Source organism: Xenopus laevis, chromosome 4S (assembly GCF_017654675.1).
Source record: "Xenopus laevis strain J_2021 chromosome 4S, Xenopus_laevis_v10.1, whole genome shotgun sequence".
NCBI lineage: Eukaryota > Metazoa > Chordata > Amphibia > Anura > Pipidae > Xenopus > Xenopus laevis.
This window is the reverse complement of record NC_054378.1, coordinates 4,674,121-4,688,063: the sequence shown is the minus strand read 5'-3', so window position 1 is coordinate 4,688,063 and position 13,943 is coordinate 4,674,121. Positions and strand designations below refer to the sequence as shown.

At 36.8% G+C, this 13,943-nt stretch overlaps 1 long non-coding RNA gene across 1 annotated transcript; it reads right to left on the bottom strand.

The window, feature by feature from the left end:
* Positions 1 to 4,471: 4,471 nt before the first annotated feature.
* Positions 4,472 to 13,158, bottom strand: LOC121393164. The gene is made up of 4 exons (XR_005960782.1): positions 13,074 to 13,158; positions 8,279 to 8,540; positions 5,575 to 5,715; positions 4,472 to 4,708 (listed from the first exon to the last, which is right to left on the bottom strand). It is a non-coding gene; the product is annotated as an uncharacterized LOC121393164 (long non-coding RNA).
* Between the last annotated feature and the right edge of the window lie 785 nt (positions 13,159 to 13,943).

The following is a 13,943-nucleotide window of genomic DNA, read 5'->3' as shown; positions in this document are numbered from 1 at the left end:
AGTAGCTCTAAGCACAATTAATCACTTCTATATCTACAGTTTATCTGCACAAAAATATATAAAATTTCCCTGATCTGAGCAATTACTATAATCAGATGCATTAGAAATATAACAATTTTGCTATAGAGTACTAATACAGATACAGGGCAACCATTTGGGTGTTTTCAACCTTGGAATGGCATTCATGGTATATGCATATATTACAATATTGTTTTGTGAATCAGATAAGAGCGTTTAGAACCAGGAATGATTTCCCATAGTTGGCCAGCTTGAATACAACATTATGGTTAAAGAATCACTGCATGTTTATAGGGAATGCATTTTTGGTCTCAACATAAAGAGTGTTATCAAGAAAACTCTGAATTATGGAAGTACAGTAAGAATGCACTGAATCCTCTATTTTGGGATTCCGTCAAATCCTTCATGAAAGATTCAGTTGAATCCCAAAACTGAATTTGCATATTCAAATTATTGCCAGTATGGGTTGAAGAAATGTTACTTCCTTGTTTGTGTAACAAAAATAATTAGGATCCAGATTCGGTTTGGCCAGGCATTAGGATTCAGGCAAATCTGACCTGCTGAAAAAGTTGAATTCAGAATGGAATCCTGGATTCTTTAAATCCCTATATGGTGCCCATGTTGAATTGTAAACAAATACTTATAAATGATATCCTATTTCTTTGTAATATTAAAACAGAACTGTGTACACTGCATACATCCATACTGGTGGCAGCATAATCCTATTGGGTGTATTTATCAAAATTAAATATGTGAGTTTTTTTCTACTTCAAATAAACTCACAATTTTCAATCATGAAAAATGTCACATTTTCGAGTTTATAGACTTAAAAACTCAAATACTGTACTTTAAATTTTTTGACATTTTAGGCTTATAAAAACTCGAATTTGTGAGTTTTCAAATTCAGAAACTCGAATGTCTTAAATTCTGCCTTGGACTCCTATTGACTTCTACATGAACTCACTGGCTTTTAAATGCCAATTTTTTTAAATTTGAGTTTTTAAGGTTTTTTATTTAATAAATAACAGACATTCAATTTTTGAAAATATAATTAGATAAAATAAAAATTTTTTGCCAAGTCACCAAGACAAAAAAGTTAAAAAAAAAAAAAAAAAAAGGCAAAAAAGTCACCATAATAAATTACGCCCATTGACTATAATACATTTGGACAAAAAAAGTAGGCAAGACAAAAAGAAAAATGCCCATTGACTTTAATGCATTTGGAGTGAATTTGTCTTGCATAAAAACTTTTTTATGTCTATTGACATCAATGCTTTTTTTGGGACAGATTCGCTCATCACTACTTACATGCTACAAAATCTTCCAATAATCCTACTTGAGATTAATTGAAAACTCGTTTTCATGATTTTAAAACCTACAACTCTTAATGAGTACTTTCAGTTAAATGAGTATTGAGTGTATTTTTAGGCCCCAGTGCTAAAGAAGGTTATTAAAGGTAGTCTGTCATGGATAAAACATACAGCAGAATTTTGCACTGCACTTTTTTTTCAAAAGAGCAAACAGATATTTTTATATTTAATTATGAGATCTGACATGGGGCTGGATATGTTGTCAGTTTCCCAGGTACCCCCAGTCATGTGACTTGTGCTTTGATACAATTCAGTCACTCTTTACTGCTGTGCTGCACGTTGGAGTGATATCATCCCCATCACTACCTCGCAACCCATCAGCAGAACAATGGGAATATAACAAGATAACAGCATCTTGGTACAGAATGGCACTCAGTAGTAAAAATCCAAGTTCCACTGTGACTCCAGTTACACTGAGTAGGAGAAACAATTGTTTTTCTGAAAACAGTTCCACAGTAAATTTCTGTCTCTTTTTGAAAACACAGAATCAGGCACAATGGTCTGAGATGGCTGCCTACTCACCAATATTACAACTATAAAAAATGTACTTGTCAGTCACAATACAATTTTATATGAGAAAGTGAAACATTTGCAGTTTAAACAATGTCATTTAAGAAATAAAACCTACACCATGAAAATCATGTCAGAATCCCCCTTAAGAGCATGGAAGAGCGAAGAGACATACAACTGAACTGGCAAGAGATACAAAATAATTCAACTATAAGAAATTCAGGAATGTAGTTGGCACTATTTTTCCTGGAAAATAAATCATTATTCCACTCAGGAATGTATTTGCTAAAATAAAACTGTCCATGCAATTTAAAATATTAGTAAATCTTTAAAATAAGTGAATGAAAAATGACGAGAGCATTTATTTTTTAAAATTCCAAGGTATTAAGGGAAAACTACTGTTCATATGAAAGAATTTATTTATAACAGATCCACTTGCTGGTCAGTTTTAGACCTTGAAGTAGACAAGGAAGTTGTCAGGAGAAAGAAATATGGCTGGTTAGGAAAGATGTGAGAAAAGTTATCTGAGGTTTCTCATGTGTTTCCTAACCAGAAGAACATCAGAGCAACCTCCTTACAAGTCCTCCTGACAATTTCCTTGACTATGTCATGGTCGGAAATTGAGCAGCAGGTGGTGCTGTTGTAACAAAATGCATTCATTGTCAGGAACAGCCAGGAATCGAACCCTGTTCCCTGTTGTTGGGAGGTTCTGCATTACCAGGGTGAGCCACTGGAGGATCTCTGTCCTCATGTTATACACTGCTCTGGACAGACTTGAAATATATTCTTTCTCCCCTGCCTCATTATCAACATGTGTCTTCCATTCCCAATTAATGACCCTTTATAAGCCTGTCCCTGCCCTAAGATCCTGGCTTGATTATCTGAGCTCCTGAGCCCGATCCAGCCCCTTACTTGCGACTCCTGACTCCTGACTCCTGTGTCCCCTGCCTGGTTCCTGTGTTCCCTGCCTTGACTCCTGATTCCTGATTCCTGTTCCCACCTGGTTCCTGATTCCTTTCTCTGTGGATTCCCTGGTTTGACCTTCGGCCTGTTATCTCGACCCTGCTTGAACGCTGCCTGCCTTTGACCTTGCCTTCTCTTTGGACCTTGCTTGCCTGCCGCCTGCCCAGACCTTCTCCGCCTGTTTATTGGACTTTGCTTTGCCTTTACCCAGGTTGTATCTTTCAGTTTATACTGTTATTGATATTTCATTCATCTCCATTAAAAACTCCTTTATCATAACATGGCTTTTGCTGTTAAACCTGCAGTAAATGTGTATCACCTGGGTTATCCAGCATATAGGCTCCATTCATCAGCACCCAAACCTGACATTCATATTAGCATTCCTTGACTACTTTGTGTGCACTAGTTATATATAATTATCTACCCCACAAAGACCTACGTATAACATATGATAATGCATTCCTTGCCTGGATTTGTGCCTTATGTAACTGGATGCAGATAAAGTTTGGAGAAAGAAGTACAAACAGCAAAGTTAGACAAACTAACCGCCAAATATTGCTTGGTAGGAAAGGAAGTCAATATACTGCAATACAAAACCATAGAAAATGTTTCATAGGGTGTATTTCTTCATCTACTCTTTTTATGAAGGACTGTTATTCTACACATTTCTCATCCTGTACAGCAGTGGTCCTCAACCAGTGGCTCATGGGCATCATGTTGCTCACCAGCCCCTTGGATGTTGCTTTCAGTGGCCCTAAAGCAGGTGCTTACTTTCGCTGGCTTGGAGGCAAGTTTTGGTTGTATAAAAATAATGTTTATGGCCAAACAGAGCCCCCTGAAGACTGTCAGTTTGTTGCACCCAACTGAACATTTGAATATGGCTCACAGTTAAAAAAGGTTTGTGACCCCTGCTGTAGAGTATGCATGGAATTTACTATTGAATTCAGAATAACATGTGCACAAATAATAATCCAGCACTTTGTTCATTGCAAGGTATAGGGAGTAGCGACACATTTTGATTGGTGGCCTGCCTAGAGGATTACAGCAGAGAGTCCTACACCGAGGCCCAAAGCATCATGCAGGGTTGTAGCTTTACATGAAATCAACATTGTTCAGATTAGTAAATTTGTACCCATGCACAAAACACATTTAGAGATTTTTTTTATTTTCTTTATTTTTAGGAAAACAGTATATGTCAAACAAACATAATTTTGAAACCAAAAATGATGTCTATTTTCAGAATAAAATTTAAGACTACAATTATTTTGTTGTTTACAAATTTCTATTTTTGTAGACAATATTTATTTTGGGAACATGATGTATTTTAAAGGGACACTGAAACCCAAATGTAAATCTGTATGAAAAGCTTAATCCCATAGGGAAAACAATTCACCAATGAGAATTCTTCTGATCACCAGTGAGACCATGTCAGCCGTCTTGTTGTTATCTTACATGGCGTGATTATTATGTCATCTTTAGGCTTGGGCGAATTTGACCCGTTTCGTTGCGCCAAAAATTCGCCGCCGGCAAAATGACGCCGACACCCATTAAAGTCTATGGGCGTCAATTTTATTTGACGCATATATTTTTTTTTGACACGCACCACCATAGAAGTCTATGGGCGTCATTTCGGAGAAAAAATTTGCCTATCCCTAGTCATTTTGAATATATTATATTACACTGTAACCAGACATAGGGATACACGACAGACTTGTTCAGTACTAGAATAACTGTGTTTAAAGCTGCTAAAACCAGTTGCAGGAACAAAGAGCCTAGATCCAGATTTGCACAGATCAGGTGGGATTCTCATTGGAGGACTGTGTTGCATTTTTATTCAGCTGCGTGCCCTGTAGAGATGGGAAAAAGCTTTATTGAGCAATATTGCTTCAAAATATGGATAAGTAGTGCAGTACTGTAGGGTTTAGTCTCCCTTTAAGTTCCATTGACAGTTTGGACTTTATAAATGGGACTCTAATTTTTAAAAAATGTGTTTTCTTTTTAAAAAAAAGTAATGTTGAATAAGGTATGATGTTGAAAAGTATAACATGTATACTGTATCATAATACTATGTCTTGTACTGCTGGTTATAACAACCCCTCTGTAACAAATCTTTAAAATGTTGTCTATGACCTTCTGGACACTGCCTTCTATTATTGTGAAAATGTCACAATTTTTGTGCTCCATTTTGGAGTGTGCTCTTGCCCCCTTAAGCTTCTGACGGGGAATTATAAATGACCCCTTTAGAGCCTATTATTCAAAACCAATCGGAATATATACAGACCACAGAGAGTTATAACGGTCAATCTCACTAGATTAGGGCTGGCATGATCCTCCTGTAGACTGAGAAATCGTTACATTTGTTCTCTAGCCAATAGAAGGATAACACCACCCTCCCCAGCATTAATAACAAAACTGCATACACCCTATATAAATTTCATGTATCTTGACCAAAGTCAATTGTTTGACCTAGGAAACATTGTATTTTGTATCTTTATATGGATATTGCTTTAAAAGGCATGTTCATCATGGAATGAATATTTAGCGAGATGAATATGGTGATTTAAATTACATACTCGGTAAATAAGTGAGTCTGAACAATAAGTAATTCCGTATTACAAACATAACAATAACAATCTTTCCTCCCAAGTGTCACTAGCATTTTGCACTTTGGTAATGAATGGCCAAGAATAGTGAATAATACATCTTGTCTTACCTTGCTTGAAGATGACCCTAATGAATAATGATCTTTTCCTGTCCCAGGTGAAAGAAATATCATTGACCGCTAAAATTACTAGGCAAAGTCCTACTTCATGGGTTCTATATGCCACTTGGATTGCAGGATCCTTGAAAGGCTCTGAAAGGTTAAACAAAGAAAATTAAAATTAATTAAAATTTTAAAGATTAAATGGACATGGATTAAATTGAATAAATAGGACATTTTTATGTTAGAGCTTAAGCAGATGTAAAAACATTATGTGGTCTTACTAACCCTCCCTGTGTGGCTGAAACATAAGTCTCAATTTCCCATGACATTCAGCTATTGATGAGACTGCTGCATTTCTGTCAAATCTCAGTTTCTTCTAAGACTGTGTGTGTCTTAATACAGTACACTTGTGGGTGTCTAGCTCTTTAGTTTTAAAAGATGTGAGAAGTGTCTAGTGTCTTTCAGGTTACGAGGGGCCAATAGCTGCTTCTGGTAACTTTCCAGATTTAAAACTGGAAATTTTGCTCTACTAGGGCGAGATAATTATATATAATATATAATTATATTAATAACATGTATTTTTACTAAGTGGCAGATTTATCAAGGGTCGAAGTGAATTCGAGGGAATTTTCAAAGTAAAAAAATTGTAGTAATTTTTTGGATACTTCGACCATCGAATAGGATACTAGAGACTTCGACTTTGAATTTGAATCGAAGTAAAATAGTTTGAATATTCAATAATCAAAGTACTGTCTCTTTATAAAAACTTCGACTTCAATACTTCGACAAATTAAACCTGCCGAAGTGCTATGTAAGCCTATGGGGACCTTCTAGAGCAGTTTACTACGTTTTTTGAAGTCGAACAAAAATCGTTCAGTCGATCAACCGCAAAACGGTCAAATTCGGTGAAAAAAACTTCAACTTCGATATTCAAAGTCGAAGTAAAGCCATTCGATGGTCGAATTTCGAAGTATTTATCACTCAAAATTTGACCCTTGATAAATCTGCCCCTTAGAGAAATGTGTTTATAGGAAAGAAATCACATGAATTACATACATAGAACATACAGGGGCAAATTCACTAAGCGCCGAAGCGCCGAACGCTAGCGTCAATTCACTAGCGTTGGGCATTTTCATTACTTCGCAAATTCACTAACGAACGCTGGCCTAAATTCGCTAGTGTTACTTCGCACCCTTACGCCTGGTGAATTTTCGCTATGGACGTAACTATGCAAATTCACTAACACGCGCAGTGTACTGAACGCTACCTTTTACGCTAGACTTACTTCGCCACCTCAGACCAGGCGAAGCGCAATAGAGTAGATAGGGATTGCTTCAAAAAAAGTTAAAATTTTTTCTAAGTCCCAAAAAACGCTGGCGTGTTTTCTATATTATGGGTGATAGGCTGAAAAAGATCGAAAAAATTTTTGGGCTCCCCTCCTTCCCCCCTACATTTCCTAACTCATGGCAACTTAACTATACAGTGGGCACATGTGTAGGGCAAAATAAACATTTTATTTGATGTTTTGAAGGTTTCCCAGGCATTTGTGGTGATTGTACGTATTCCTCCATTGAAATTTGTATGCAAATTAACCATCGCTAGCGTAACTTCGCTTCACTTAGCGAATCAACACTAGCGCAACTTCACAACCTCACGCTACCCCTGTGCGCAACTTCAGATTTGAGTGAATTTGCGGAGCGCTGGCAAAACTACGCCTGGCGAAGTGTGGCGAAGTGCGGCGAACTTGCGCCTGGCGCAACTACGAATCTTAGGGAATTTGCCCCACAGTGTTATGTTACATAAAGTTGCCATGGGTTAAAATCAGTGTCGGACTGGGGAGCCCGGGGCCTACTGGGGCTGCTGCCCCAGGGCCCCCCTGCAGTGCTGGCGTCTGGTGTTTCTGCTTGTGGCGCCGTGTCTGTACGCATGCGTGCGGAGCGGTATTTGTGCACAAGCGCAAGCACAGTTTTCTTCCGCGACCTCCAATAAAGGGGGTCGCGGAATTCATAGCACATGTGGGTGCGGACCTGGGCTGGCGGGCCCACAAGAGCCACCGGCCCAGTCCGACCCTGGTTTGCACATTAAATACACCACTCTTATCCAGCTTTATAAATATAACCATGTGCAGGGCAAATATGATCACTGAACAAATTATTCTGAGCTGTTCAAACTTTGTAAATATGTATTTTATTACATAACCCCCAAAAGGTCCCATTTATCACGCCATAGAGAAACATTGATATTGCCTATAGCAACCAATCAGTAGTTAGATTCAACAGTCATCTACAAAATAGCGTATTAAAGCAAAGGTCTTATTGGTTGCTATGGGCAGCATCACCAGTGATGTCTTTCTCCACTGTTTCACACAGCATGAAAAATAGTCCCCAAAAGGTGCAGTAACCCAATAAACTTGAATAAGTGACCATTAAATGTGACCTACTGGTTAATTCCTGTTGGTCAGTGCTGTCCAACTTTTGTTGTATGGATGGCTGGAATTGTTCTAGGCTACATGGTGAAGGGATGATAATAGAAGCTTACTCCAAGTTTTTTAGAATTGTATTTATGAAATGGTGAACTCTAGTTTTCACTCTTTAAAAAATTTGATTATAAAAATCAAAAAAGGAATGAATAGCAAGTGGATACGTTTTTTTTTTTTGCGGTGAGCTCTAATCTGACATTTTGATAAATCTGCCCCCATGTCTTTAAATGTTACCTGTACTTAGCAGTCCTCATCTCTTCTGTGGTAACCTTAGATGGTCTCAGATACATGCCTTGGCAGTAACAGGAACACTCTGAGAGGGGAGCATGTTGTGTCTTTTATTGTGATGCATTCCATTTGGGGGCCCACATCAATCTAATGGGAAAATTCACTGTCACATTTTGGTTTTCAGGAAGTCAGGAAGCCAGGGAGCAGCAAGTAGGCTGGCGTGTAGTAATGTATATCTGTGCGGATGGGCAGCTGAAGATGTCATTTTCTGAAAAGGATATTAATAAAGTTTGTATAATTAAAAGATAAAAAATGGGGAATTTGAATCAATGCCCAATAATGCCTAAAAATGCCCAATAGGATCGTGGCCCAGTATCCTGGTGGGCCAGTCGGACCTTGCACTGAACAATTGAAACTCCCCACAAAATCTAAGAAAACACAAAAAAAACTAAGAGCTTATATAAAAGGAAATGCACCTTAAATAATCATTAAGATACTTACAAAGTTATTTCACTTATTAAACAAGGGTTTCTCCAACCTTTTAAACCGATGATCCACATTTTACTGTAAAAGGAGTTGGAGATCAACACAAGCAGGTTAAATGTTCCTGAGGGAACCAAATAAAGGCAGTGATTGGCTAATTGGTAGCCCATAGGTAGACTTGTAGCTTACAGGAGGCACTCACAGTGCAACTGGTTTTTATTCAACCAATATTTGCCTCCATTATTAAAAATAATCACATCCTTTGAGGCCACTGGAAACAATATCCAAGGGGTTGATGAGCAATATGCTGCTTGTGAGCCTCTTGTTGGGAATCACTGACTTAATGAGCCACTAGTTTTATTTTTTACTAGGCCCTGGGGTTGTAAGGAAATGGAGTCTCATTGATAAATATAGGGATTTTCACTTACATTGAGAACTAGGGATGCACCGAATCCACTATTTTGGATTCGGCGAACCCCCGAATCCTTTGTGAAAGATTCGGCCGAATACCGAACCGAATCCGAACCCTAATTTGCATATGCAAATTAGGGGTGGGAAGGGGGAAAAAATGACTTCCTTGTTTTGTTACGAAAAGTCACGTGATTTCCCTCCCCATCCCTAATTTGCATATGCAAATTAGGATTCGGTTCGGCCGGGCAGAAGGATTCGGCCGAATCCGAATCCTGCTGAAAAAGGCCGAATCTTGAAGCCACTTGGATTTGTGAGTTAAATGCGTCATGACTCAGAGTTAATTGAAGAAACTGTGTTATCTAAAGTTATCTTAACTCATTTAATGCATTTAACCTTTTCATTAGCATACCAAAGCACCATTGTTCACAATGGTGAATGCTTTAATTAGATGGGATGTTGTGTCACAGTTTTCTGTGTTAAATGAGATAAATGGGATATCTGTGTTTAGTTATTCTGTGTCAAACAGACAAACCAAAGTGGCTGCATCTGTATAAAGAGGGGTACAAATCAATAAGAGGAAAAAGGGCAAGAAGCTTCAAAAGAAGAGGAATGCCAAAATAAGAGTGTCCTTCATATTTAACCTATTTGACAAATTCCTCTTGATTGTTAAAGCTTCTTTGTTAATTAACAAGTGCCCACTCATGGACCAAACACATTTGAATACTTCAGGTAAGAATACACTGGCACACGAGGTACAATGCAATGCAGGGTAACCCCTTGCTTATTTATTTGTGCGGACGTGCAACGTTTCGGGGCAAGCCCCTTTCTCAAGCATGCCCCGAAACGTTGCACGTCCGCACAAATAAATAAGCAAGGGGTTACCCTGCATTGCATTGTACCTCGTGTGCCAGTGTATTCTTACCTGAAGTATTCGTCTGGGGATTGCCGCACCCTCTACGCTGTGCACCGGGGCTTCTTTGACAGAATTGAAGAGTGTGCTCTGCTTCATCCTTGTTCCAGTCCAAACACATTTGAGACATAAACTGATTTACAGAAGTTTACAGTAAGTAGTGAAAGGATATCAGTGAGACCAAAGGGAGAGGATATGATTTAATTAACACTTCAAGTACTGGGATAAGGTTCCCAGGTAATAAAAAAAACCATAAGAAAACACAGGTCAACACATTAGAATGTATCATAAATTAATACAAAATAATATGGATGAGATATTTGCAAAATCTAGGATAACAATTTTTCCAAAACAGAGATAAATTAAATCGCTGATGCATTACTGTTAATCATCAGGCATGCAGATAACGAAGAAGGAGTGATTATCCAAAAAAGAACTGATTATGTGAAGAAAACATTACAGATTTCAGATTAAATATATTGTAGTATGTATAACAAACTGAAATCAGACCCAGGGACTAAATTTTTAAAGAATTGGAGGGTATGATTAAATTTAGCTGAAACGCAGGGTATTATTCAGGACAGAGAATATAATTTCTAACAATTTACATTCTAGTAAATATTATCTCTTGCTCTGAAACCCTAAAAGCATTATTAATTCACCAGGTAGACTATTATTTCCAGAACCAACTCCTTTACCAGAGACCTACATCCTGGTATATTTGACATTGAGGAAAGACTATTATGGTTTTACTGTACATAAAGGTTAGCATTTTAGTTTAGCATGCCTGTAATGCATTCAGGCTATCTGGGTCAGCTGAAACTTTTATTGCGTACAGGGTGGCCAATAAATAATTCAAGAAACATATAGACAAGCTAAAGCATAGATTGGAAAGCAAATATATATTTTGGATATATAAATATTTAAAAACAAAGCAAGCAGAGGTGGCACCCTTGGTATCAGATGGAGGTAAATTGGTTGATGGGAGCAAGGAAAAAGTTGAGATTTAAAACTTTTGTGCTCAAACAGGCGAGTAGGCATTTAATAAAGACTTTTTTTTTTTAATAGACCTGGTTCTAACAATTTAAATAACGATGGCAGCTTGACTAAAGGGGAAGTTGAAAAGAGACTAAAACATTTAACATATGTCACATATGTCTAGCTCTGTGACTGCCAAACCATGGTGCAGAGAGACTGGCAAATTTCTAATATGATGCGATCTCCAGCCTTAAAACTATAGACCTAATAGTTTGACATTGTTGGTAGAAAAGCTTTTGGGAGGAGTAATAAGAAATAAAATACTGGAATACATTTTAATATACATTTACCATGTGCAGAGCATAGTGCAAAATGCAGTAATTTTTTGCACCCTGCAAGAAAGAACATTTCTACAAGTCTTAAATAGACTTCAGGTTTTTTTTCACTGCAGAACAGGAACCCATTGACCTTCGTTTACTAACACACTTAACAAACTAATAACCAAGCATATACTACACTATAAATATTCCCTAAACATATTGCAAATAATAGTTAAATACTTATTGAGGTTTGAAACCTCAATAGTTCATAGACGGCAAAGCAAGTGTGGAAGTTGCAAATCAAGTGTTGCATGTGATCTGTGTCGCATGAGTAAGTGGTAAGAAGGCGTTAAAAACCAAAAGGAGCTTGACACTAAAAAAGCGATTTACAGAATTAACTGGGTCACAGTGCTTTTTAGTGGGTTAGTCGGTTTGTTGTGCGAATCAATGTGCATTTTGTCTCAGGTATGCAATTTTGGAGCAGGGAAAATTCAGATGCAGGTGAGTTTTGGTAGGTCATGATATGAACAGGGAACTCTTAAAAATTACTTTGTAAAGCTAATTAGGAAGGTTGAAGGTACTGAAGGAGATGGGTGGCTCATAGACTGGCCTGGGATAGAGAGCTTTGAGTTTTTGATGTAATTTGCTAAAACATGGCTCAATGAGTAACACAATGAGTAACACAACTGGGTGCTAAATATAGATTGCTATTTTGGATGGATTTGGGTAATTAGAAAGAAAGGAGGGGTATATGTATATGTTTACACATGAAGCCTAGCATTAAGAAGGAAGTTGTGAAAAAAGAGTGTTAGGACTAAAGCCGTATGGGTTAAGCCTTTCATTGAGGAAATGGGACAGGCAAGTTAATTGTAGAAGTAATGCTACAGACAGGCTTGGTTCCAGTTGCAAATAGAAAAGGCTGCAACTTTAGGGCAAATCCTAAAAATTTTTTATATTTTACTTATCCAAATATTGACTGTAGAAATACAGTAATACTGCCAGCAGTACTAATGGAAACAGCTATATACATTACAATTTTATAGTGATCTCTATCAACCCAGAGCAAATCACAAATTTACAAGAACTTGAACACCTGGATAATAGTGACCATAATATTATTTGATGATATAAATCAGAATTCTTCGACAATGAAATAAAAATATTTTAAAAATTCATGGGATTGTTATACAAATAATAACAATATAAAAACATATATATATATATAAAAACATTTTTTTCCTTTCTGTTTTTGTTTTTTGTGTTACATGGTTCGGGCAATCTCATGAACAAATGCACAATTACATTTGCCGCCAGAATTTAAAAATTAAAAATAATAAAATTTAGATGCTTGCAGATATTAAACAATCACCTATAGAGCACTCATAACTATTGCATTATTTTTAATTTTTGGTCAGAATTGTGCTTTCAAATGCATTTTATAACTTTCCAAGATTTCAATAATGAAAATCATTTGAACACACAGATACCCAACAACAGATGTACATGTGTAAAATATATTTTAAAAAATTGTAGATTTGTGCAATACAGGCAAATGCATTTTATTTAATTAGCTCTCTGATTTTATACTATTAAACCACAGTAAAGTATAAATATCTTGTTTCCTCTGTCAATCTACAATTTCAGACTTTGTTAAAACATGGGAAGACTAATAAAGTGGCTAAACAGAATAAGTTTTTACCTGAAATCATGTCATAGGCACTTGAGTGTCAAAGCCAACAATATCCAGATCCCAGTTGTCTTGTGCCCAAATGGTTTGCTTCTTGGCCATGCAAAGAAAAAAAAAATTCTCTCAACCCTTTTATACAGGTCACCAGGAACTTTTCTGACCTCATCTTAGGCGGGACATGGAAATCTCCAATATTTACAAGCAAGGTAAACATTGTTTTTTTCACCAACAAGAAGTCATTGGACAGAGAACTGTGGAAAAAGCATTCATTATAGTTACACTTTTCATTTTTTTGTAAAAACTAACATCTTGCTCCACTGGAAATATACATGGAACATTCTGTTAAAATATGGAATAAATCATTGTCTGTCTTACCCTGAATGGAAAAGTGAACAATACCCACAAATATCCACCATTCAGTTCAGTGAATGTGTTTTTTTTTCCATGAAAAACTAGGATTGATCACTAGTGATATATTTGAAAAGAATCTTTACATGGTGGCATTGTTGTAGCAGACAAAGATACTGTTTAATAATCACATACAAAAAGCCTATTCATGTAAATCCATGTATTAAATTGTTCTCACTGAGTTTGAACACTGGGGGGGTTATTTATCAAAATCCAAAATTTTCTAACTATTTTCTTAAAACCACTCCAATCAAATCAGCACAGACTCCCGCCCCCATTTGTCAATAAATATTCATGAATAAAGACTCAATAAAATCATGAAAAGAAGTGATTTGTCACCGAAAACGGTGACTTTTTCGGATGTCAACAGGACATCTGCCATTGAATTCTACATGAACTTGACAGGTCTGAGAAGGAGTCATTTTTTAATGAAACTTTCAACACCGTTGGGGTTTAATAAATCTTGAATAATTC